The 27698-nt window shown below is 39.6% G+C and overlaps 1 protein-coding gene across 1 annotated transcript in view; it reads left to right on the top strand.

Moving 5' to 3' along the window:
• The window catches only part of LOC309642897 (uncharacterized protein), a gene marked incomplete at its 5' end in the record, with an annotated part of 279991 nt that overhangs the window by 88226 nt on the left and 164067 nt on the right, over window positions 1–27698 (top strand). The gene's annotated exons all lie outside the window — the stretch shown is intronic.

Genomic DNA, 27698 nt, shown 5'->3' with positions numbered 1-27698 from the left:
TGCACAAAGGTGCCTTAGTGGGTAGTGGGGACCTTGTCTTTCTGAGATCATGCTTTTCCTGATTATAACCAAAGAAAAAAGAAAAACCTTCCCCATAACAGAAAGAACCTAGACAATAACTTTGGTGGATTAGGCTTGGGCTCCATCTTGAATCAATATCTGTGGTTGGGAGTGGTTCATGATTGACCCCTTTAGACATTACCATTTTCCCTGTGGAAACACTTTTCTTTCTATATATAAAATTCCACTGCTGCCTACATAAGGCAGTGAATCCACATGTAATCACAAGTATACTCCCCACCCCCAACTCTTTCAAGAGAGGTATTTCAAAGTATCACCAACTACTGCATTTACTAACAAGTTCAGGGTGTTTGGGAGACATGGCTCCTCAAGGTTCTGAACGCTGTGGGCATTGGGACTAATTTAACCATTTCCAACCCATCTAAGATACAATAGTACAGGAAAAAGAAAGTAGCCACAATAAGAATTCAAGTTTGGAAAAGAGGGAAAAGGATAAGCAACATGAGTGGGACAACTCCAGAGGATATGCCATACTCCACTGAATAGGACTAGTAAGGCATATCCATTTTTCACTCACTGCCTTGGCTGCTGTTAGGTCTTTGGCATTCTGTCCCCAGGAAGCTTTGCCTTGATCATTTCCCTTCATGGCCACAGTAAACAAGAGGACAGTTCGTGGAAGGTTATATTCTTCAAGAAGCACAGTTGCTATCTTTGTTGTACAGAGACCCAGGAATTGCCTTAGAGATGGAGGAATTGCAGGCTTCTAATTGAAGAATTTCTTTAACAAAGCACATCTTTTAAAGAGCTAGTTGGCTGTCAATGTTGAGTTCATTATGATGGGCTCTGTTGACTTATAACCAACCAGCAGTTTTGTTGATTCATAATATTTGGCTCTAGACTCTGCCTTTGAAATTTATGTCTTCTAGAAACATACCCATAGGACTTTGACAGTCCTCCTGTGGCCTCTGTTTAATAACTTCTCCCTTGGCCCCTGCCTCAGGGCAACTGAAGCAATAGGCTGAGTTAGTGAAACAGAGCTCTTCTGCCCTCTGACCCCTCGTTGCTTCCCAACTATTTGCACTTTATGATGGGAAAAATTACTGCCTTTTCTTTGGGGCAAGTGCACAGCAGGAGCTGTTTTGGAAAAGTCTGAGTGGTCAGGCCTTTCCCATTTCTAGGTTACTCCTGGGTATCCCCTCTTCTTGATGGTGAAATAACTTCACTGTAGGACACAGAATTCATCTCTAACAGTTTTGCAGGCAGCATGGTTTTCTGATCCTTAGAAGCTTTGGATCAGTAGCTACATATAGATAAGGGCTCTGTTTTAACAGCACTATATATCTATCTTCTTATTTCCTATCCATTTTAAGAAATGCCAGCTTGGATTGAGGCTTACTTTCCTTTTAAGGGACCTTACCAAAGGCCATAAGAAGTATCCAGTGTGCTCTTGTTTCTTTTTTTCTTTTTTTTTCTTTCAAATTTTAATCATTTATTAAAGCAATTGTTTTATCAGTCATTTTTCTGGTATAGATATAAACAAAGTCCCCATAACATCTCTTGACCTCCTGTCAGTGTTCTATTGATACATTCTAGTTTTAAAGTTTTTTAAATTGAAGTATAGTTGATTTATAATATCATATTAGTTTAAGGTATATACAATAGTATTCAATATTTTTATAGATTTAAAAAATATTTAATTTAAAAAAATTTTAAATTTTATAGATTTTTATCCATTTAAATTTATTTTAAAATATTGACTATATTCCCTTGTGCTGTACCATATATCCTTGCTGCTTATTTATTTTATACATAGTAGTTTGTACTTCTTAATCCCCTACCTCTATCTTGCCCCCTTCCTTACTGGTAACCACTAGTTTGTTTTCTATGTCTCTGAGTCTGTTTCTGTTTTGTTATTTTCATCCATTTGTTTATTTTTCAGATTCCATGTATAAGTGTTATCACACAGTATTTGTCTTTCTCTGTCTGACTTCTTTCATTAAAGCATAATACCCTTCAAGTCTCTCCATGTTGTTGCAAAGGGCAAGATTTCAGTCTTTTTTTTTTTTTTTTTTTAAGGAATTCCTTTATTTTTATTATTTAGTTAGTTAGTTAGTTTTGGCTGTGTTGGGCCTTCGTTTCTGTGCGAGGGCTTTCTCCAGCCGTGGCAAGCGGGGGCCACTCTTCATCGCGGTGTGCAGGCCTCTCACTGTCGTGGCCTCTCTTGTTGCGGAGCACAAGCTCCAGACGCGCAGGCTCAGCAGTTGTGGCTCACGGGCCCAGTCGCTCCACGGCATGTGGGATCCTCCCAGACCAGGGCTCGAACCCGTGTCCCCTTCATCTGCAGGCAGACTCTCAACCACTGCGCCACCAGGGAAGCCCGATTTCAGTCTTTTTTATGGCTGAGTCTTGTTTATTATTTTTCTACCAAGCCACCAAAATATTATTGTCTGTCTGCCAAGGTACAGCAGGTAATAGTTAATATCTACTTTGTTTTCATGTAAGAATTACCATCTTTCCAGCTGGGAGTAGTGTTATTCTCACTTCCTCTACCTCATATCAACTAAACCCAGTCTACATTTAATACTAATTTCTATAGTAATTAGTAATCTTTGTATTGCTAGTGAGAGAAACTCAAGTGTAAGTAGCCTAAGGGAAAAAAAAAGGAGGAGGAAGAAATTATTGGATCTTGGGTCACTCACATAAGACCTACAGAGAGAGGCAGCTCTGCAAACTTCTGTGACTGGAACTGGGGAATTGACTGTCTCCTATTCCAGATTCTCTCTGTTGGCTTCATTTGCTCAGACTCTTCCTCATGGTTGCAGGAAGCTGTGGGGTACATCCTACACCTCATAATCAAAGCAGGAAGGAAGATTCTTCCTTTCCTGCTCTAGGAGAAAATACTGGAGAAGGGCTCTGATGAGCTTGGCTTGGACCAGTCCTTGAGGCTGCGGGGTGGGGTTGACATCACTTATCAAGTAGATCACTGACTCACTGATCTACTTTTCAGGTTTGGAAATGCTTTTATCCTACGGAGGTGATAGTTGTTGAATTCTTGGTTAGTGCCTTGCCTTGTTTTTTTGTTGTTGTTGTTGTTTTTTTATTGTGGTCAAAATTAAATACCCAGTACTTTAAATTAAAAAAAAAATTTTTATTAAAAAAAATTTTTTTTGGCTATCCCACATGGCTTGTGAGATCTTAGTTCCCCAACCAGGGATTGAACCTGGGCCCTCAGCAGTGAAAGCACAGAGTCCTAACTATTGGACCACCATACCCAATTCCACTGGGAATATCATACCCAGTACTTCTTTAAAAAATTGAAGTATAGTTGATTTTGCCATGTTGTGTTAGTTTCAGATATGTAGCAAAGTGATTCATATATATATGAATATATATATAAGGATATATATATTCTTTTTCAGATTCTTTTCCATTATAGTTTACCACCAGATATTGAATATAGTTCCCTGTGCTATATAGTAGGCCCTTGTTGTTTATCTATTTTATGTATAGTAGTGTTATCCCAGTACTTTTGTAATCACACCTGAGGAACTGATAATTTCTTTTTAATAGTAAAAATAAAAATCATTGTCCAGTATGCTCAGAGTCAACCAACTTTCCTTTAAAAATACTGCCAATTTTTTCTTGCTGATGCCATCCCTCCAACTTTGGAAAAACAGTCACGTTCCACCCAAATTACGCTTTTGATGAATGTGGTCTCTGTATATTCAGCTGGGACCGTGATCTACAGACACAGTAATTGAAATGGTCAATCACAGGAGCCACTAAATGACGCCTGAGTGCAGGTGTGTGATTAACAGCAGGTGCTGAAGATATCAGAGCTGGCAAATTGGAATCTTCCTTTCTCCTCACTTTAGCCATACTTTAGGTTTCCCTGGAACTGAAATTGCTGCAGAAAGATAAACTTTGTCACGAACAGCTGCTCACTGGATACTTAGAATAGACTGCTTTGCAGTGGGAGTTGCTTTTTAAAGTCATATTTCCTGTTTCTCTAGCTTGACTGTGAACTCCTTGGGATTGGGGACCAGAGTTTATACTTCTTTGTATACTTGTTCTTCCTGGGACAGTTTTGTGTATACAGAGGATGTTTAGCCAGAGTTGGAGCATTGTTATGAAGGCATGTAAAGAGACGGGATGTTGGCACCACTGGCTTTAAAAAGTGTATGGAAAGACTCTCCAGTCTCAGGTGAACGGGGAATATTGCCCATTCATAAGCACTGATCTTGGAGACAATAGGTTCTGGTTCTCTTTCCTACCCTAATTTTTTGAGCAAGAATGTCTATTAAATCAACAAACATTTGATTGAGTGACTAGTAAGTGTTAGGACTGGGGAGGAGCAGTGAACCTGATTAAAAAAAAAAGTCTCTTCCCTCATGGAGCTTTTATTCTAGTGGGAGAATACAGAATACAAATAAGATAACAAGCAAGATAATTGTAAATGATTAGAAGTTCCAGGAAGGAAGGATGATATGATAGAGAGTAACTGAGGTCTTTTAGGTTAGGGAAGAAAGGAATAAGATGCATGGGAGTTAGGAAAGCTCTGGAATAAGATCTGAGTTTGAATCTCAACCTCTTTCACTTACAATCTGAGTGTCCTAAGGAGAGTTATGTAACCTCTCTGAGTCCTAGTTTTTTCATTTAGAAAATGTATTTATAAGGTTGTTGTAAATATTAAAATACATATAAAATGCATAATAAGTACTGATTGTAATGTATTCTGGTCTTTGTCCTCTGGATTGTGACAAAATGATTTTGAATGTCCTATATAGAAAGTTTTGAATTTCTATGATTTTTATGCTCCAGTTTTCTTGCTTTCTTAAAAAAAAAAAGAAAACCTTTCCAATTACTTTTCAGGTTTGAAAATCTTTCAGTGAAATAAACGATGGATAATTGTCATTTCTACTTAACTTTGCAGTCTTCTGAGCTGAATGTCTTTAAGTAGGAGGAAGCAACCGTAAATCTTGCAAAGTTCAAAATCCATTACTGAGGGTGAGGGATACGGTTAATGTCTCCCATTGTGAAGTGTAATTATCTGTTTAAGAAAAGAGCTGACTAAAGAAAGCTGTGGTTGATTAAAAAAAATTCCAAATCAACCATTAAATCAACAGTTGCTCTTAATTTAATATGTTGCATATGGTCCCAGGTGTGAGTGTAACAAACCAAAGGATTTTTGGGATGAACAGAATCAGATTTTCCATTTCTATGTATTTACATGTCAACAGATTAGAATGGATAGTTTCCTATAACACAACTATTCAGTGCCCTGAAGCACACATTATCTCCACCAGGGGTGGGGCTAGGACGCCTAGTCCCAGTGGTCTGTAAGGCAGGAGCACATTGCAAGACTCCTATCCCTACCTCATCACAAATATTTTAGGCGTTCTCTATCTATATATATTACCTATGAAATCATTTCCACAGAGGCTAAAATCTCTGTCTTATAAAGTCTCTTCTTTGGATTCAGCGCTTGTCTCCAGAAGGCTTTTGCTTCGATGTTTATGGTGGGAAGAGTTTGTAAAAGAACTAATTTTACATATCAATGTACTATAGTTGGAAATTAAGGGTGCCAGTTACCCATCTTTGCTATGTATTTGAGTAATAACCAATTAAGAACAATCTGAGTCATATGGGATCAAAACGCAGCTTTATTAATTGCCCCCTTCCTCCCAATGGTCCTGATGTATTAGACGTAATGGTGTTGAAAGACATCATTTAGACCAGAAGCTCAAATGGGGCTTCCTAGTCCCCCACCCAACTCTCACTTAATTCAGGGCAGCTGATGCAGATTAGGGCTAGTGTGATTTACTCACCCAGTCGCTGGCTCCTCTCACTGGCAGGGACAGTTCTTGGTGGGCCAACTGCATAGGGACAAAAAGGAAAGGAAGGGGAGTATAGGGGGAAGAGAGAGAGAGAGAAGCTCCCTTCTGCATCTGAGTCACCCACTAGTTCACGGAGTTTCTGATGGAAGGAATATCTCTTGTGCCTGTGAGAAGAGCTTTTCTTGGCAAATTATCCATTTCTTTCTCCATTTTCAGTTTCATTTTCTTTTTAGGTGTGTATACCTTCATTAATCCAAGTTCCAAGGTACCCCAGCACTCTGGCATCCTAGCTGACTCTGTCCTCTTAGCTTGTCTCGTTCTCCAGGTACTTTCTTGCCCTTCTCACTCTCCTCTAATGCACCTGCCTCATGGTGTGTTTCCTCAGCCTTCTATCTAATCTCAAGAGATAGTTTCTTTTCTGATGTTCGTGTTTGGTCATGCCATAATATTTTTTTTTCATAGTACTATTTGATGCCTTAATGCAAAACTGTGACTTACATGAAAACTTCAGGTTTCAAGGCAGGCAAGTGGGGAAAATATTTTATTCACAGAAAATTTCTCTGCCTTTCAAATCACGTAGAACAGGCAACAGCCTGCTCTGCCTAGGCACAAAATTGCTCTTGGCTGTGATCATCTTCCATAGCTGGATTTTATCTTTACCTGCATCTCTGACAAACTGACTCAAATTGATTCCAAAGTGCTTCGAGGAATAAGAAGAAACCTTCTTCCCTCAATATGACAGTGTCTAATTTAGCGTGAGAAGGACGGGAGGAACTGGAGATGTTTAGTGTAGAGAAGAGAAACTATGTGCGGGACATGATGATCTGCTTCTTACATTTGAAAAACTGTTATTTGGAGAGGGTTTGTTATTTTGTATACAAAGTGTATGAGTTAAAGAGAGGGAGGCTGGGAGCTTTTCACAGACAGATTTGCAGACGTGGAAAGCTCTTCATCCTGGAAACAGACTGCTTTAGCTTCCTGACCTTGAAGATGTTTTAAGCAGAGGCTAAGTGACTACCTGCTGTGATGCTGCAGGATGCCTCTGTGTGTGGAGTAAGGTTAGACTAATGACTTCTGGGGTGTCTTCCCACGCTGAGATCTAATGGTCCTTCAGTGCCTTCTTTCCTCCACTGGTTGTCTCTACTGCTCCAGGTCTGGAGGAAAATTTGAGGAAAAGGACCTTCAGACTTTCACAGGTGCCAAATTTCTTAGCTTTGTTAAAGGCCAAACAATTCTGGGGAGCCTTGGCTATGAAAGATAAGAATAAGCTTTTAAAGTAACTGGTGAACCAAGGGATATTGTCCTAACATTTGAATGATGCCTTAAGATTGCAAGATTTTCAGAAAATTCAGGTCAGCCTGCATTATAGTCTGACTGATTTTGATGACTACAGTTCTCTAGTTCTTAACACCTGAATCAATTTTTAAATAAATGTTTAATCATTGAAGTATATCTACAGGGATATGCACAATTCTTAAGTGTACAGCTTGATGAAGTATCATAAAGCAAACGGTTACATAATCACCATGTAGATCACCAAGAAATATGATATTACCCAACAGATAGAACTACATCCAGAAAGCTCCCACACTTCCCAACTTGGGTTCTTTCCCAGGCTTTATCCCACTGTCTTCTCCCCAAAGGCATCCATATCCTGATTTCTAACAGGGTTTCTAGCTTATAGGTAAGCTTTACCTATTTTGAGTTTTATATATTCACACCACCAGCATATAAACATTCCAGTTGCTTCACATTCCTTATAGCCCTTGGTGTTACTGTGTCTTTTTACTTTAGCCATATTGTTGGGTGTGTAGTGATGTCATACCAGTTATTAATTTGCATTTCCCTGATGACTAATGAAGTTGAACACTTTTATTAATGTTGTTGGCAATTCAGATATCCTCATTTGAAAAGTACCTATTATTTCATTTTCCTTTTTTTTTCCCTCCCTCTCTCCCTCCCATCCTTCCTTCATTTTTTTCTGTAGATACCGTGTATCACATTAAGAAAGTTTATTTCTAATTTGCTGAAAATCTTTTTTCCTTTTTACCATGAAGGATGTTGACTTTTACCAAATGTGTTTTCTACAGTTCTAATGAGAATCATTGACTTTTCTACTTTATTCTGTTAATATGGTAAGCGACATTGCATTTCTGGAATAAATCCAGTTTGCTCACATAGTCTTTTTATGTCGGTGGATTTGCTTTGGATACTTTAATGATTTACACTAAGGAATTGATAAAATATTTTTGTAAAAATAATTTTTGTACTTTATATGAGCTTCTGAAAAGGCTTGAATAACATTTTTTCTCTTAGATGGATTAAATATTTTATCTGCAGTCATATTTACACTGACAACTTGACCAGACATCATTCTGTTTGAATATAAGTAATATAGTCTCTTTTGTGGATGAAGAGCTTACTATATGCCTTTGCAGTCTATCTTCTCTGGAAGAACTTTATTTTCTACTACAGCCAGAAAGTAGGATTTGCATATATTTGTACCTGGATAGAAATTATAGAATATTACTTTATCCTTTGTCAACTGGAAAAGTTGCTCAGTGACTTATATTCTATGTTTTTTATGTTCTCTAATTAATGTAAATTAATGATTTAAAAATTTAATAGTGTTAAGGGAACTTTTTACCTCCATTATCTAATTTGATCCTCACAGTCTTATGAAATACACAGGGTTAATGTTATTGTTAATAAGATGGTCTCATAAGGAGATTTTTATATTCAAACTGGAGGATAGAAGGCTTTAAAATCTTTTCTCTCTCCCGCTTTCTTTGTTTCCAACCAAGACTCAACATGATCCTCAGCCTTGAAAGGTCTTTGATGAAGGCTCTTAAGTGCTTTAGAATATCTTCTACATTCTGTATTTTGATGACCCTTTTGAAAGGGACCCAGTATTCCTAGATCCACAATTTAGAATGCTTGATGCTAGACCCTGGGAGAATACACAAGAATTTAAAATATTTTGAGGCTCTGGGACATAGGGAATGGTTAGATACAATGACCTCATAACTATTGTTTGGGTCTATGGATTGTCAAGGAGATGAGGCCCAGGAAAGCTCAGCACCCTCAATTATTTTGTTCTCTTCACTGTGGAATGTGGCTTGGTTATGATTATAGGATTATAGAGGTAAGGGTGAAGACTTGAGAAGATAGTATAAAATTAGGATGTATGAAATCTGTGTGACAGTTTTCCTTTCTATATGATGTTTAGAGGAGAATTTAGCACACTTCCTTGGCATCCTATGAATCAGTACAATCTCTGCCTTCTCCAGACCACTGTGGACCCTAAGGAACATGCAGACCATTGAGGGAGTGGATGCTAGTAACACTAATAATTACCTTTAATTTTCAGGTTGGGAAACTGAGAGACTTGTCAATTCTGCAGAGTTGAGAGCTGGAATCGGCAGTGGAGCTAGAACCAGGGTCTTTTGACTCCAATCTCTAAAAATCTTAATTTTGACTTGTATATAATTTTCATTTATCTAGTAGAAACACCATTTGGCATTTGACAAGTTTCAGTATTTGCATTTTTGCAGAGGAGGGGATGAGGGAGCATCAGTATTTGTGCCTCTAGATATTGCCTGCTGTTGGTATCACAGGAGCATGTCCAGCTAGGTTGATGGAATTTGTTCAACCCCTTTTACTCTCTCATCTTTGCTTACTTGTGTTTTCAAAAGCAAAGCCCAACTTGCCAAACCTTCTTTCACTGAATTCTATAACTACATGTTTGTTTTAATTCTTTTTATGTTCTTCTGATATATGAAGTAGGATAGGTCATTTTCTTTATCATCCTTTTATTGCTAGAGATGTTCAGGCCCTGTGAAATGGAGAGAACCCTCCCGGGTCAAAGAACAGGTGAGTGCAGAGCTGACACTACAAGGCAATGGTCCTAACTCTCTATCCAGTGCTACTGCAAAGCTGAGACACTGCCCCGACTAAGCCTGGTAGTTGTTCTTGCTTTTTATTTCTTAAATAACAATCTTATAGCAGCATTAAATAAAAATATAAAAAGGAAAAAAAATCTGTAATTCCTTCATCAAGGATTTGCATCTCTTAATTTTTGTATGTTTCTCACTAGTCTTTATTATATTATACACTTGTTAAGTTGATGTGCTTTAGAAATGATAGCCCTTTTGGACAAGCTAAAAGCAACAGAAGGGTAATGAATGTGGGATTTGTTAGAAAATCTCAAACTCTGGTTTTCTTTCTTTAGATAATCAGAGTGGTGATCACTATTGGACTATTCACAGACTTCTTTCTATTTTGATGTAGTGGTTTTGGTGTAAGTTATTTTATCTTGATTTTACTCTAGGGCTTTTAGAATTAGATTTTGCTGGAGTCAATTTTGATTTAACGCTTGTATGCATTACAGGTATTAGAAAACAATCCCATTTGCCCAAAAGTCTTTGGAGTACTAGCAAACTAATTAAAACTACCCAGCTAAGTAAATCCATTTTCCATTATCAGTAACAGTGAGTTTTTTAAAAAAATACAAAGTTTGCTCAGTACTTGAGGAAAAAAGAAGCAATCTATCATATACAGTGTTTGTCGTTCACTCAAAGTGTACCTGTAGATTTATAAATGTTTCAGTGTCGTTTTACTGCAAAGACAATGGATTAGCTCAGATGGCTAAATGAAGGTATTACAGGGTCCGAGGACGTGGATTTGAATGATAGGTAGAAACTAATTGGCTTTGTCTGTTTCATGACTTTGCAATCACTTCTGATATGAATGAATCCATCAGTAGTTACTGAATGCCTAGCATTCTCACACAGAAATGTTTGATGTGATCTTTACAATGTAATTTTATGTTTCTTAGTTATTAATGAAGCAAAAGTATGGATGGGCCATTGTAATTGCATCTGTGAGTTTAGGGCAAACATCTCAATGTTCATCACACTGGATGGTGGTTTAGTGGTAACACCTCATATTTAAAGGGGTCAGGAGGCAGTCGCTCTGGGCCCTGCTTTGTCACAAATTAAAAAGTAGGGCAAAAATTTCCTGGACCTAGGTTTCCTAATCTGTAAAACAAGGTTAATAATACCTGTCCAATTTATCTTCCAATTTTGAGGTGAAGCTCAAAATGGAAATTGTAAGTGTACAGACTCTTAATTAGATTCTACTGATAGACATGGTTCTGATCTTCTGTCTTTTCGTGTTGTTTAATATACACTTGGTGACTTAGACTTAGGGTGATGTTCAGCTACACTTACAAAGTACCGAATAGGTCAGAAACTAATTAAGGACTGGCTTTGGAAGCAGGGTGGGACGATTTGTAAATCAGTAATCCCTGGAACTGATGTCTACATTGGTTTTGGAAATGGGATTATAAAGAGAGTCAATTTTTGCCTCGACAGAGTGCCAGCATCTTTCCTGTGTTAACCTGGAGTTTGAAACCAACTAAAAATCTCCCAACCTTTCTGTAGCCAATGATACAAAATTCTTCAACTGTGATGTTTATCATCAGGGCTCTTTTCAGGACCAACATACAAGGATTTGAAACTCTCCCCCCCTTTCCCCAGTTCCTTCTATTTTCTGAATGCTTTACCTGACTAATGGAGATTGACCAAGGACAGGGCAGCGGGAGATAAAATAGATTCCAAAGAGTCTGGGCTCTTTTCCAAAATAGCCAATTATTCATTCATTAGTTTATTAATTTGTTGTTGTTGGCTCTTTTACTCGTTAATTCACTCAAAATCGATTGAGAACCTATTATGGACCCAGCTGTGCGTTAGGTGCTATATTTACTAACATGAGTATCTCAGTCTTGACTCAAATGAGAGAAATCAAGTTGTAAATAAACATTTCTTGTATTCTTTAGTCCACAACAACTCTGACTCCTTTTTTTGGGTTTGTGTTATTGGGGTTGATGTAAACGTCTCAACTTTAGTTCCGATAATTTCTGATACTTCCCTTAGGAAGCTGCCCTTATACAACCTTCAGCCATGTAGTTTGGGTAAGATTGACCTCTGGGCCTCTGGCATCAGACTGACTTAAGGCTACCATTTGCCCCCTTTCCCCACCATAGAGTGGGAACATAATTCAAGCAGAATCAATGAGACATCGATAAAACATACGCAGACATTTTCTGGGGCTTCTCAGAAAGAGAAATCTTTGTCCGACTCTGGATGGTATGAGAAGAGGGTATGAGGTCTTGAATGGTTCTTGCTTTTTTGCTAACAAGATGGGCATGTCTTGAGTTGCTAGGGTACTGACAAGGTGGAGTCTGAGGGTGAAACCACTACCACAGAAGGCATATAAGAGAGAACGAAATCAGGTATTGGTGATAATATATTGGCTGCTGGGTCAACTCTCACTGAAGCAACTTATCTCTAGATATTTCAATTACATAAGGAACTAAATTCTCATTAATTTTTAAAGCAGGTTTATTGATTAAATTTACATATCATAAAATTCACCCTTAAATGTTTAAAAAATAGTTTAAATAGTTAAATAGTTCTAAAATGTTGTACAATGCAATGGTTTGTAGTATGTTCACAGAGTTGTGCAACTTTCACCACAATCAATTTTAGGACATTTTCATCACTTCAAAAACAAACTCCATTTTGATTAGCAGTTACTCTCCATTCTCCCTCAATTTCCCTTCTGAATCCCCCACCCTGCTGCCTCCCAGCCCTAGACCACCATGACCACTAATATACTTTGTCTCTGTAGATTTACCTGTTCTAGAGCTTCCATATAAATATAAATATGTTGTCTTTTGCAGCTCTTTTATGGAATGTAATATTTTCAAGGTTCATCCATGTTGTAGTATGCATCGTGACTTTGCTCCTTTTTATTGTTAAGTAATTTTCCATTGTATTGATATACCACATTTCACTTATCCAAATATTGATGGACATTTGGCTTGTTTCTGTTTTATTTTAATTTTTATTTTTATTGGAGTATAGTTGATTTACAATGTGTGTTAGTTTCAGGTTTACAGCAAAGTGATACATATATCTACTTTTTTTAGATTCTTTTCCCATATAGGCCATTAAAGAGTATTGAGTAGAGTTTCCTGGGCTATAAGGTAGGTCCTTATTAGTTATCTATTTTATTTTTTTATTTTTTTATCATATGGTTTTTATTCTTCAATTTGTTAATATGGTGTGTCACATTGATTGATTTGCATTTATTGAAGAATCCTTGCATCCCTGGGATAAACCCCACTTGATCATGGTGTATGATCCTTTTAATGTGTTGTTGGATTCTGTTTCCTAGTATTTTGTTGAGGATTTTTACACCTATATTCATCAGTGATATTGGTATTTAATTTTCTTTTTTTGTAGTATCTTTGTCTGGTTTTGGTATCAGGGTGATGGTGGCCTCATAGAATGAGTTTGGGAGTGTTCCTTCCTCTGCAATGTTTTGGAAGAGTTTGAGAAGGTTTGGTGTTAGCTCTTCTCTAAATGTTTGATAGAATTCACCTGTGAAGCCATCTGGTCCTGGACTTTTGTTTGTTGGAAGATTTTTAATCACAGTTTCAATTTCAGTGCTTGTGATTGGTCTGTTCATATTTTCTATTTCTTCCTGGTTCAGTCTTGGAAGGTTATACCTTTCTAAGAATTTGTCCATTTCTTCCAGGTTGTCCATTTTATTGGCATAGAGTTGCTTGTAGTAGTCTCTTAGGATACTTTGTATTTCTGCGGTGTCTGTTGTAACTTCTCCTTTTTCATTTCTAATTTTACGGATTTGAGTCCTCTCCCTCTTTTTCTTGATGAATCTGGCTAATGGTTTATCAATTTTGTTTATCTTCTCAAAGAACCAACTTTTAGTTTTATTGATCTTTGCTATTGTTTTCTTTCTTTCTATTTCATTTATTTCTGCTCTGATCTTTATGATTTCTTTCCTACTGCTAACTTTAGGGTTTTTTTGTTCTTCTTTCTATAGTTCCTTTAGGTGTAAGGTTAGATTATTTATATAAGATTTTTCTTGTTTCTTGAGGTAAGCTTGTGTAGCTATAAAGTTCCCTCTTAGAACTGCTTTTGCTGTATCCCATAGGTTTTGGATTGTTGTGTTTTCATTGTCATTTGTCTCTAGGTATTCTTTGATTTCCTCTTTGATTTCTTCAGTGATCTCTTGGTTATTTAGTAACGTATTGTTTAGCCTCCATGTGTTTGTGTTTTTCACGTTTTTTTCCCTGTAATTCATTTCTAATCTCATAGCGTTGTGGTCAGAAAAGATGCTTGATATGATTTCAATTTTCTTAAATTTACTGAGGCTTGATTTGTGACCCAAGATGTGATCTATCCTGGAGAATGTTCCATGCGCACTTGAGAAGAACGTGTAATCTGCTGTTTTTGGATGGAATCTCCTATAAATATCATTTAAAGCTATCTGGTCTATTGTGTCATTTAAAACTTCTGTTTCCTTATTTATTTTCATTTTGGATGATCTGTCCATTGGTGTAAGTGAGGTGTTAAAGTCCCCCACTATTATTGTGTTACTGTCGATTTCCTCTTTTACAGCTGTTAGCAGTTGCTTTATGTATTGAGGTGCTCCTATGTTGGGTGCATATATATTGATAATTGTTATATCTTTTTCTTGGCTTGATCACTTGATCATTAAGTAGTGTCCTTCCTTGTCTCTTGTAACATTCTTTATTTTAAAGTCTATTTTATCTGACATGAGTATTGCTACTCCAGCTTTCTTTTGATTTCCATTTGCATGGAATATCTTTTTCCATCCCCTCACTTTCAGTCTGTATGTGTCCCTAGGTCTGAAATGGATCTCTTGTAGACAGCATATAGATGGGTCTTGTTTTTGTATCCATTCAGCAAGCCTGTGTCTTTTGGTTGGAGCATTTAATCCATTCATGTGTAAGGTAATTATTGATATGTATGTTCCTATGACCATTTTCTTAATTGTTTTGGGTTTGTTTTTGTAGGTCCTTTTCTTCTCTTGTGTTTCCCACTTAGAGAAGTTCCTTTAGCATTTGTTGTAGAGCTGATTTGGTGGTGCTGAATTCTCTTAGCTTTTGCTTGTCTGTAAAGTTTTTGATGTCTCCATCAAATCTGAATGAGATCCTTGCTGGGTAGAGTAATCTTGGCTGTAGGTTCTTCCCTTTCATCACTTTAAGTATATCATGCTACTCCCTTCTGGCTTGCAGAGTTTCTGCTGAGAAATCAGCTGTTAACCTTATGGGAGTTCCCTTGTATGTTATCTGTCATTTTTCCCTTGCTGTTTTCAATAATTTTTCTTTGTCTTTAATTTTTGCCAATTTGATTACTATGTGTATCGACGTGTTTCTCCTTGGGTTTATCCTGTGTGGGACTCGCTGCACTTCCTGGACTTGGGTGGCTATTTCCTTTCCCATGTTAGGGAAGTTTTTGACTATAATCTCTTCAAATATTTTCTCGGGTCCTTTCTCTCTCTCTTCTCCTTCTGGGACCCCTATAATGCGAATATTGTTGCATTTAATGTTGTCCCAGAGGTCTCTTATGCTGTCTTCATTTCTTTTCATTCTTTTTTTTCTTTATTCTGTTCCACAGCAGTTAATTCCACCATTCTGTCTTCCAGGTCACTTATCCATTCTTCTACCTCAGTTATTCTGCTATTGATTCCTTCTAGTGTAGTTTTCATTACAGTTATTGTAGTGTTCATCTCTGTTTGTTTGTTCTTTAATTCTTCTAGGTCTTTGTTAAACATTTCTTGCATCTTCTCGATCTTTGCCTCCATTGTTTTTCCAAGGTCCTGGATCATCTTCACTATCATTATTCTGAATTCTTTTTCTGGAAGGTTGCCTATCTCCACTTCATTTAGTTGTTTTTCTGGGATTTTATCTTGTTCCTTCATCTGGTACATAGCCCTCGGTCTTTTCATCTTGTCTATCTTTCTGTGAATGTGGTTTTTGTTCCACAGGCTGCAGGATTGTAGTTCTTCTTGCTTCTGCTGTCTGCCCTCTGGGGGATGAGGATCTCATTTTTTTTATTTTTTATTTTTTTGGCCATGCCATGCAGCATGTGGGATCTTAGTTCCCTGACCAGGGATCGAACCTGCACCCCCTGCATTGGAAGCAGGGAGTCTTAACCACTGGACCGCCAGAGAAGTCCCCTATTTTATATATATAACAGTGTGTATATGTCAATCACAATCTCCCAATTTATCCCTCCCCTCCCCTACCCCATGGTAACCGTAAGTTTGTTTTCTGCATCTGTAATTCTATTTCTGTTTTGTAGATAAGTTCATTAGTACCCTTTTTTTAGATTCCACATTTAAGTGATATCACGTGCTATTTGTCTTTTGACTATTAATGAATAATGTTGCTTGAACATTAGTGCATAAGTTTTTTTTTTTTGGATATATGCTTTCATTTCTCTAAGGTACATACCTAGGAGTGGAATTGCTGGATCATATAGTAACCCTAGGTCTAACATTTTGAGAAACTGCCAAGGTCTTTTCCAAAGTGGCTGCATCATTTTAAATTCTCATTATCAATGTATGAGAATGTTCTAGTTTTTCAATATTCTCACCAACCCTTGTTATTGTCTGACATTTAAGAATCATCATCCTCGTGGGTGGTATCTCACTGTGGTTTGATTTGCATTTCCCTAATGACTAATGATGTTGAGCACTTTTCACGTGCTTGTTGGCCACTGTATACCTTCTCTGGACTTTCTTTAGTTTTTAAGTCAGTTTGCGTTAGATTTTTCTGTCACTTGTAGCATAGAGCCCTACCTGATTCAAGGAGTTATATCTCACCTCTCTCTCAGTTATCCTTTAATACAGTTTAAATATAACAGTCATATAGTGAAGTATAAAAGCAGTAAGTAGAATTCCCAATTTTCAGAGGAGCAAACCTATTTAACCATCACCCAGATTAAGAAATAAAACATTGCTAGCACCCTGGAAAGCTGCTTCACACTCTTAGTCATTCTCCTTCTAAACTTTTAACAACTTAAGATAAGTTTTGCCTATTTTTAAACTTCAGACAAATGGAATCATACAGTGTGTATTCTTTTGTGCCTGAATTCTTTCCTTCAGCACTCTGTGAAACCATCCAGGCTGTTGTATATAGCAGTAGTTTATGCATTTATATTGCAGTACAGTATGCCATTGAATGGATATGCCATACTTTATCCATTCTATTGTTTATGGACATTTGAGTCGCTCCCAGTTTTTTGATATTAAAAATAATAGTGCTATGAACATTTGTATACATGTGTTTTGGAATACTTCCAGTATCATAAAGATTTTTAATGGTATCTACTAGAAGATTTATTGTCTAACCTTTCACTACAATTCTCCTACAGTTTTTCACACCTTTAGTAGATTTATTCCTGGGTATTTGATATTCATTGGTGATACTGTAAATCCTCCAGAAACGATTTACTTCTGCTACTAGCAGGCAGTTAGGATAGGGAAGCTTATCCTATTCTAGTCTCAGATTGATCTAGTCTGGAGCTGTGTTTCATTCCTTTTGAGGATTAGGTGTTTCCTGTTACCTTTATGTAATGGACTGTATGTTTGTGCCCCTGCAAGATTCCTATGTTGAAACCCTAACCCCAGTATGATAGTATTTGGAGGTGGGGCCTTTGGGAGGTAATTTGGTCAGGTGGATGGAGCCCTAACAAATGAAATTGGTGCCCTTATAAGAAGAGGCCAGAGAGCTAGCTAGCTCTCTTTCTGCCATGTGAGGACACAGGAAGAAGATGGCTGTCTGTAAACCAGTAAAAGGGCCTTCAGCAAGAACCTATCCTTGCTGGCACCCTGATCTTGGACTTCCAGCCTCCAGAACTGAGAGAAATAGATGCTCATTGTTTAAACCACACAGTATATGGTAATTTGTTACAGTAGTCTGAACTAAGACCTCTTACTCCTGGTAAGAAATCCCAAATGAAATCCCAAATGAAAGCTTGAGTGTTTACCAAGGACCCTCCTCTTTGGTAGGTCCTGAAAAATTTCAGAATTTTCTCTTCATTGATGCTGCTGAAAGCTCTGCCCCACTCCTCTGCCTCTTCACCATGGCTTTCTGCTTAGCTTCTCATATACTGCTTATGGATCAGCAAATGTGTCAAGGGGAAAAGTGGTGCCTAACATCAGACTCACTTCTTAGCACTTGCCCTTTCTCACTAGGGTTTAGACCCTCAAGTCTTGGCTACCCTGGTAGCTCTTGACTCCTTCAAACAAAGAGATTAAAAAATATTTTACACAGCTTTTTTTTTTTTTAATTGACCTTTAGAACCTGGTATGTTTTTTGGAGGGAAGCATGTCTTTTGTTCCCTAGCCTCTGTGCATAATTTTCATGCTTTCTTTTCCCCATTTTCTAGTTATTTTTTCTTCCAAGTGATTGTAGGATAGAATTCATTTACATTTCAGGGGACTTCTTTAACTGATCAGAAATGTTTTCCTGTTTGCTAAGTAACACTCTGATCTTACCTTTAGAGTTCTCAGGAATTAAAAGAGCATATATGTGTGTATCAACTTACAGTAGCTTTTTTTTTAAAATTCAAAATCTTTTCTCATGAAAACGATGTGTGGCTGAGTTTGTATAAAAGCCTAATATTTAATTATTAGAGTATAAGTGAAATATTGCATATTTGTTACTTCAAAATAAGTATATAATATTCTCACACATCAACTACATCTTACTTAAAAAGTGCCTTTATTGTAAAATATACATACAAAAGAGAGAATGTATCACATATAAGTACAGTTTAAAAAGTAATAGAAAAACGAACACCCGTGAATCCACCGTACAGCTTAAAGATACAGAAGCTCCCTTAACCTCCTCTTTTACATTCTCACCTAGTCCACTCTCACACCATCCTTTTCAAAAAAATCTCTCTGCAAAGTAGGAATTGGTGGGAATCTCCTTCATGTGATGAAGAGCTTCTACAAAAACCCTTAAGCTAACAGCATAACTAAATGCTTTTCCCCTAAGATAGGAAACAGTAAAAGGATATCCACTGTCTCCACATGTATTCAGCATTTTACTGGCACTTTCAGCAAACGTAGAAGGTAAGAAGACATAAAAGGCATACAAGTTGAAAAGGAAGAAATCAAACTTTCATTATTTACAGAGAACATGATTGTGTATGTAAAAAATTCTAAGGCATTTACAAAGAAACTACCAGAAATAACAGGTGAATTTAGCAAGGACGCAATATACAAGTTAAATAGATAAAAAGCCATAGTATTTTCTTTTATTTATTTATTTATTTTTAACGTCTTTATTGGAGTATAATTGCTTTACAATGGTGTGTTAGTTTCTGCTTTATAACAAAGTGAGTCAGTAATACATATGTTCCCATATCTCTTCCTTCTTGTGTCTCCCTCCCTCCCACCCTCCCTATCCCACCCCTCTAGGTGGTCACAAAGCACCGAGCTGATTTCCCTGTGCTATGCGGCTGCTTCCCACTAGCTATCTATTTTACATTTGGTAGTGTATATATGTCCATGCCACTCTCTCACCCTGTCACATCTTACCCCTCCCCCTCCCCGTATCCTCAAGTCCATTCTCTAGTAGGTCTGTGTCTTTATTACCATCTTGCCACTAGGTTCTTCATGACTTTTTTTTTTCCCTTAGATTCCATATATATGTGTTAGCATACTGTATTTGTTTTTCTCTTTCTGACTTACTTCGCTCTGTATGACAGACTCTAGGTCCATCCACCTCGCTACAAATACCTCCATTTCATTTCTTTTTATGGCTGAGTAATATTCCATTGTATATATGTGCCACATCTTCTTTATCCATTCATCTGATGACGGACACTTAGGTTGCTTCCATGTCCTGGCTATTGTAAATAGAGCTGCAATGAACATTTTGGTACATGACTCTTTTTGAATTATTGTTTTCTCAGGGTATATGCCCAGTAGTGGGATTGCTGGGTCGTATGGTAGTTCTATTTTTAGTTTTTTAAGGAACCCCTCCATACTGTTCTCCATAGTGGCTGTATCAAGTTACATTCCCACCAACAGTGCAAGAGTGTTCCCTTTTCTCCACACCCTCTCCAGCATTTATTGTTTCTAGATTTTTTGATGATGGCCATTCTGACCGGTGTGAGATGATATCTCAGTGTAGTTCTGATTTGCATTTCTCTAATGATTAATGATGTTGAGCATTCTTTCATGTGTCTGTTGGCAATCTATATATCTTCTTTGGAGAAATGTCTATTTAGGTCTTTGGCCCATTTTTGGATTGGGTTGTTCGTTTTTTTGTTATTGAGCTGCATGAGTTGCTTGTAAATCTTGGAGATTAATCCTTTGTCAGTTGCTTCATTTGCAAATATTTTCTGCCATTCTGAGGGTTGTCTTTTTGTCTTGCTTATGGTTTCCTTTGCTGTGCAAAAGCTTTTAAGTTTCATCAGGTCCCATTTGTCTATTTTTGTTTTTATTTCCATTTCTCTAGGAGGTGGGTCAAAAAGGATCTTGCTGTGATTTATGTCATAGAGTGTTCTGCCTATGTTTTCCTCTAAGAGTTTGATAGTGTCCAGCCTTACACTTAGGTCTTTAATACATTTTGAGTTTATTTTTGTGTATGGTGTTAGGGAGTGTTCTAATTTCATACTTTTACATGAACCTGTCCAGTTTTCCCAGCACCACTTATTGAAGAGGCTGTCTTTTCTCCATTGTATATGCTTGCTTCCTTTATCAAAGATAAGGTGACCATATGTATGTGGGTTTATCTCTGGGCTTACTATCCTGTTCCATTGATCTATGTTTCTGTTTTTGTGCCAGTACCAAACTGTCTTGATTACTGTAGCTTTGTAATATATTCTGAAGTCAGGGATCCTAATTCCTCCAGCTCCATTTTTTGTTCTCAAGAAGGCTTTGGCTATTCAGGGTCTTTTGTGTTTCCATACAAATTGTGAAATTTTTTGTTCTAGTTCTGTGAAAAATGCCAGTGGTAGTTTGATAGGGATTGCATTGAATCTGTAGATTGCTCTGGGTAGTAGAGTCATTTTCACAATGTTGATTCTTCCAATCCAGGAACATGGTATATCTCTCCATCTATTTGTATCATCTGTAATTTCTTTCATCAGTGTCTTATAATTTTCTGCATACAAGTCTTTTATCACCTTAGGTAGGTTTATTCCTAGATATTTTATTCTTTTTGTTGCAGTGGTAAACGGGAGTGTTTCCTTAATTTCACTTTCAGATTTTTCATCATTAGTGTATAGGAATGCAAGAGATTTCTGTGCATTAATTTTGTATCCTGCTACTTTACCAAATTCATTGATTAGCTCTAGTAATTTTCTGGTGGCATCTTTAGGATTCTCTATGTATAGTATCATGTCATCTGCAAACAGTGGCAGCTTTACTCCTTCTTTTCCGATTTGGATTCCTTTTATTTCTTTTTCTTCTCTGATTGCTGTGGCTAACACTTCGAAAACTATGTTGAATAATAGTGGTGAGAGTGGGCAACCTTGTCTTGTTCCTGATCTTAGTGGAAATGGTTTCAGTTTTTCACCATTGAGGACGATGTTGGCTGTGGGTTTGTCATATATGGCCTGTATTATGTTGAGGAAAGCTCCCTCTATGCCTACTTTCTGCAGGGCTTTTATCATAAATGGGTGTTGAATTTTGTCGAAAGCTTTCTCTGCGTCTATTGAGATGATCATATGGTTTTTCTCCTTCAATTTGTTAATATGATGTATCACGTTGATTGACTTGCGTATATTGAAGAATCCTTGCATTCCTGGAATAAACCCCACTTCATCACGGTGTATGATCCTTTTAATGTGTTGTTGGATTTGATAGTATTTTGTTGAGGATTTTTGCATCTATGTTCATCAGTGATATTGGCCTGTAGTTTTCTTTCTTTGTGACATCTTTGTCTGGTTTTGGTATCAGGGTGATGGTGGCCTCATTGAATGAGTTTGGGAGTGTTCCTCCCTCTGCTGTATTTTGGAAGAGTTTGAGAAGGATAGGTGTTAGCTCTTCTCTAAATGTTTGACAGAATTCGCCTGTGAAGCCATCTGGTCCTGGACTTTTGTTTGTTGGAAGATTTTTAATCACAGTTTCAATTGCAGGTTCGTAGTTCTTGTTGTTTTTGGTGTCTGTCCCCAGTGGCTAAGGTTAGTTCAGTGGGTTGTGTAGGCTTCCTGGTGGAGGGGACTAGTGCCTGTGTTCTGGTGGATGAGGCTGGATCTTGTCTTTCTGGTGGGCACGTCCACGTCTGCTGGTGTGTTTTGGGGTGTCTGTGGCCTTATTATGGTTTTAGGCACCCTCTCTGCTAATAGGTGGGGCTGTGTTCCTGTCTTGCTAGTTGTTTGGCATAGGGTGTCCAGCACTGTAGCTTGCTGGTCGTTGAATGAAGCCTGGTCTTGATGTTGAGATGGAGATCTCTGAGAGATTTTCGCCGTTTGGTATTACGTTGAGCTGGGAGTTTTCTTGTGGACCAGTGTCCTGAAGTTGCTCTCCCACCTCAGAGGCACAGCCCTGATACCTGGCTGGAGTACCAAGAGCCTTTCATCCACACGGCTCAGAATAAACGGGAGAAAAAATAGAAAGAAAGAAAAAAAAGGATAAAATAAAATAAAGCTATTATAATAAAAAATAAGAAAAAAATTATTAAGAAAAAATTTATTAAGAAAAAAACTTTTTTTAATTTTTAAAAATAAATTTATTAATTTTTTATAATAAAAAATAAGAAAAAATTATTAAGTAACAAATTTATTGAGAAAATTTTTTTATTTTTTTAAAATAAAAAATATGAAAAAACTTATAAAAATTTTTTTTTAATTTTTAAAAATGGAAAATAAGGAAAAAATTATTCAGAAAACATTTATTAAGAAAAAAAAAATATTTTTTTTTTTTTGTCCTTGAGGGATTTTTTTTTTTTAATTCAGACAGAAAGTCACAAAAATTATACTCATCCTCATCAGTTCACTCAGTCCCATGTAATTAATTTTTTTTTTCATCTTGATCTTTTGTTAGCACTTTTATGAGTTCATCAGTTTTTCTTTAGAGTTATGAAAATGCTTATTCATTCAGTTCAGCAGTACAGTCAGTTACCAGAAACCTGTACTTGTCAGAGTCTTTTCCATGAATTTCTTCAAGATGAAAGCCTTTTATAGGAACATATTTTCAAAAGCATCAGAGTACACCCAGAACTGTCTGTAAATGACAAAAGACTTAAAAATGACCACTGTTAAAGATTTGATGAGAGGCTTCCCTGGTGGTGCAGTGGTTGAGAATCTGCCTGCCAATGCAGGGGACACGGGTTCGAGCCCTGGTCTGGGAAGATCCCACATGCCACTGAGCAACTGAGCCCGTGAGCCACAATTACTGAGCCTCCGAGTCTGGAGCCTGTGCTCCGCAACAAGAGAGGCCGCGATAATGAGAGGCCTGCGCACCGCGATGAAGAGTGGCCCCCACTTGCCACAAGTGGAGAGAGCCCTCGTACAGAAACGAAGACCCAACACAGCCAAAAATAAATAAATAAATAAATAAAAACTAGTAAATTGGCCACATAAGATCTTTAAAAAAAAAAAAAAAAAAAATTTGTTGAAAGTTCATAATAATGCAGTTGACAAGAAAATTAGTTATTTTTTAGATATACATTTTAAAGTAATAACTAGGATTATTACTTATAACATTATACCAGAACATATAAGATTTTTAGAAATTTCATGTAATGTCTGAAACATTTATATTAACATATTTCCATACAAATACAAATATAAGACTTTTAGAAATTTCATTTAATGTCTGAAACATTTATATTAACATATTTCCATATCTATTTCCATACAAATACAAATATAAGATTTTTAGAAATTTCATGTAATGTCTGAAACATTTATATTAACATATTTCCATACAAATAACCCAATGAAAGTTTAGTATTAGTTGTTTTTTTTTTTTATACTGCAGGTTCTTATTAGCCATCAATTTTATACACATCAGTGTATACATGTCAATCCCAGTTGCCCAATTCAGCACACCACCATACCCACCCCACCGCAGTTTTCCCCCCTTGGTATTTACTTGGTTTAAGTAAAAAAAAAAAAAAAAAAAAAAAATGGACAGACCGAACCCTAGGACAAATGGTGAAAGCAAAGCTATACAGACAAAATCTCATACAGAAGCATACACATACACACTCACAAAAAATGGAAAAGGGGAAAAATTAATATATCCTGCTCCCAAAGTCCGCCTCCTAAATTTGGGATGATTCGTTGTGTATTCAGGTATTCCACAGATGCAGGTACATCAAGTTGTTTGTGGAGCTTTAATCTGCTACTTCTGAGGCTGCTGGGAGAAATTTCCCTTTCTCTTCTTTGTTCGCACAGCTCCCGGGGTTCAGCTTTGGCTTTGGATTTGGACCGGCCTCTGCGTGTAGGTCACCTGAGGGCGTCTGTTCTTCACTCACACAGGACGGGGTTAAAGGAGCAGCTGCTTTGGGGGCTCTGGCTCACTCAGGCGGGGAGGAAGGAGGGGTACGGATGCGGGGCGAGCCTGCGGCGGCAGAGGCCAGCGTGACGTTGCAGCAGCCTGAGGCGTGCTGTGCGTTCTCCCGGGGAAGTTGTCCCTGGATAACGGGACCCTGCCAGTGGCGGGCTGCACGGGCTCCCGGGAGGGTTGGTGTGGAGAGTGACCTGTGCTCGCACACAGGATTCTTGGTGGTGGCAGCAGCAGCCTTAGCGTTTCATGCCCGTCTCTGTGATCCGCACTGATAGCCGTGGCTCGTGCCCGTCTCTGGAGCTCGTTTAGGCGGCGCTCTGAATCCCCTCTCCTCGCGCGCCGCGAAACAAAGAGGCAAGAAAAAGTCTCTTGCCTGTTCGGCAGCTCCAGACCTTTCCCGGACTCCCTCCCGGCTAGCTGTGGTGCGCTAACCCCTTCAGGCTGTGTTCATGCCACCAACCCCAGTCCTCTCCCTGCGATCCGACCGAAGCCAGAGCCTCAGCTCTCAGCCCCCGCCCACCCCGGCGGGTGAGCAGACAAGCCTCTCGGGCTGGTGAGTCCTGCTCGGCGCTGAGCCTCTGTGCGGGAATCACTCCGCTTTGCCCTCTGCACCCCTGTGGCTGCGCTCTCCTCCGTGGCTCCGAAGCTTCCCCCCTCTGCCTCCCACAGTCTCCGCCCTTGAAGGGGCTTCCTAGTGTGTGGAAACCTTTCCTCCTTCACAGCTCCCTCCCACTGGTGCAGGTGCCGTCCCTATTCTTTTGTCTCTATTATGTCTTTTTTTTTTGTCCTACCCAAGTACGTGGGGAGTTTCTTGCCTTTTGGGAGTTCTGATGTCTTCTGCCAGCGTTCAGTGGGTGTTCTGTAGGAGCAGTTCCACGTGTAGATGTATTTCTAATGTATCTGTGGGAAGGAAGGTGATCTCCACATCTTACTCTTCCGCCATCTTGCCCCAGGCCCCATAGTATTTTCTTATATGTGACTTTTGCAGCCCAGCTGGTGAAGCTTGGGATCTCGCCTTTGTAGGGCTGCCAAGCAGAAGCACGCCTGGCTCTGTGCCACAGAGAGGCGCTCCAGAGTTCCCTGGAGAAGGCAGTGTCTAGAGCCCTGACTGTAGAGCAGGGCTGGCGATGCAGGGGTAAAACGGGGTTGTCTGCAGTGGTGGTTCGTAAGGAAGACCCTGAGGACACTTGCACCTGTGCTGCTCAGGGGTCCATCCCACCTTAGCACTTACTGGGCTGCAGCTATCCCTGGCCGCCTGGACGCTCTGGTCACCGCAGGAGACTGGGCATTCCCACGGACCTGGCCATCCCGCAAGCCGGCTCCTACCTGCGCAGGAGATGGATTGCGCCCGCTCTCTGGCTCTGGGCAGGCTCTGACTCCCAGTGACTCGGAGGAAAGGGCTGGAGGATGCACAGGCATTGATTTCCAAAGCTGCTGCCCGGGCCAGGCACCGAGGGGCCTGCAGGCGGCTGGACAGCGCCAGCTGGGTGGGCTTTGGGCCTCCGTAGTCTTGAACAGTCTCCCAGAGCGCGGGCCCCCTTGGCCCAAACAGCCACAGCGAAGAGAGGTGGGGGGCGGTTGGGCTCGCCCTTTGCCCTTTGGCGCCCTTCGCCAGCGTGCCTTTTCTCTGACTCGGGTTCCAACGCAGCGTCACGAGCATTGCGCGCGCGTGGACGCCTGCCTCGCCCCAAGGAGTCGGTAGCCAGGCGATGTCTCTGGACTTTGGCTCCAGTCACAGGGGCGGAAGGCACACAAACTGCTCTTCTCGGGCAACTTCCTCCGAAAACTTTGCCCCTGCTCACCCATTGCCCGTGAGTTCATCCCGTCTCTGGGCCCTCCATCCATCCCTCTGGGGTCTATCTCTTTGCTCTCTGGCGCCTCCCATCCTCCTCGTGGGCAGTTCCACGCGAATCCTGTGCTTTCACCTCCCCCGCCCACTGTTATACAGTTACAGCTCCCGGAAGTGATGGTATCCCATCCTGCAGGCTCAGTACTCGGCCCCCGGTCTCCTTCTCTCTGTGTCCTCACAAGTGTGACCACTCAGAAGAAGCTGATACTGTCTGCTCGCGTCTCCAAGATGTTCTCCACTTAGGGGTCACCCAGGAATGGTAAATATCCCTCCTTCCGGGAGCAAATGAACCCTCCACCACTGGCCACAAGAGCTGTTAGTTACCTTTATGAGACTGGTGCCATCCGGTTTTCCCTCAGATCCTTGCTCAAAGGAGACTGAGCTGAGGGCCCTAGGAGAGCACAGGGAAGGAGAACTGACAACTAATGACCAAAGGCAGGATGTTCAGAGAAGAGGCCCACGCAGTGTGAGTGTACCATCAGCATCTAGGCCTCTGAAAGCCAATGGAGTGTCAATTCCTTCAGGTGCAGTCCTGGGTTTCTGAAGGGAAACCTCCAATCCAAGCCCCAGAAAATAGATTAAGAAAAGCCTCATATCCTCTGTGAGCTGCTTCACCAAAGGCCATGCCATGACCAGCTCACAGCACCCTGCTGGAGGTGTCCCGCCCCTTGGAGGGGTGATACAGGTGCAGCAGGGCTCTCTGGTCCAGCCTCATCCTGCTCCTGCTAACCAAGAAGTTGTCAAAGGCAGTTCTTGATGAAGGCCATAGGTTCAATTCTCCAGCTCACTGATGTCCAAGAAGACAACAAGGAGAGAAGTTTTCAGACCTGTCAAGGAGGACTTCTTCACCACATCTACCAGTTGTAGACCCTGCAAATGGAAAATTCCAGTGCCACTGCTGTGCTCCTGCCACTGTTGTAGGGTGGAGGTGAGCTGACCTCACCTCCCCAGCTTCCTTGTACAGTCATTGTTGAAGACCTGGGTTTGGAGAAGATAGTTGAGAGCCAGTGATTTAATAAGGCTTTGGAGGATAGAACTGAGGCCAGTCAGCCTGTTCTCAGCCACTTTCACCTTGCAGATCCAGGTTACTAAAACATTACCAGTTCCTGAATTGTCCGACCTGCCAGGTCCCCAGTCCTGTGTGCCCCTCTGCCTTTTCTCATGCCACAGATTGATTGTGAAATGAGATGTACAATTCCTAGTTCTCCTTCTTCTGCTGTTTATGCCGACCCTCTTTCTCCTTTTAGGGTCAGGCTCATTTTTGAGGTTCCACTTAGTAATGAGAAAGAAGGCCCTTGCATTCCCAGCCCTCAGTCATAGCTGCAGCATCTTCTGATTTGACCTCCCACGCCTCCTAGCCCCTCAGTCCTCTCCTTCAATCTGCCTCCTACATAATGAGTCACCTACACCTATGTGTGGATTCTCCTCCCTTTTTCATACAGACCCCTCATCCAGTCACCTTCACTGGTCCTCAGTCTTTACCTGCCAGCCCATCACTGTCTCTAGAGTTGCCTCCACTCCTGGGTCAACACCTCTGCACACCCTGCATCGAGACCTGCCTTTGACTCTTATGAAATTGATATGGTTACCATGCTCGCTCCCCAGGCTGTCATCTC

The sequence above is a fragment of the Balaenoptera physalus genome (genome assembly GCF_965194825.1).
Source record: "Balaenoptera physalus genome assembly, chromosome: 14".
NCBI classification, from domain to species: domain Eukaryota; kingdom Metazoa; phylum Chordata; class Mammalia; order Artiodactyla; family Balaenopteridae; genus Balaenoptera; species Balaenoptera physalus.
Note: the sequence above shows the minus strand (reverse complement) of the source record. Positions and strands in the feature narration are given on the sequence as shown.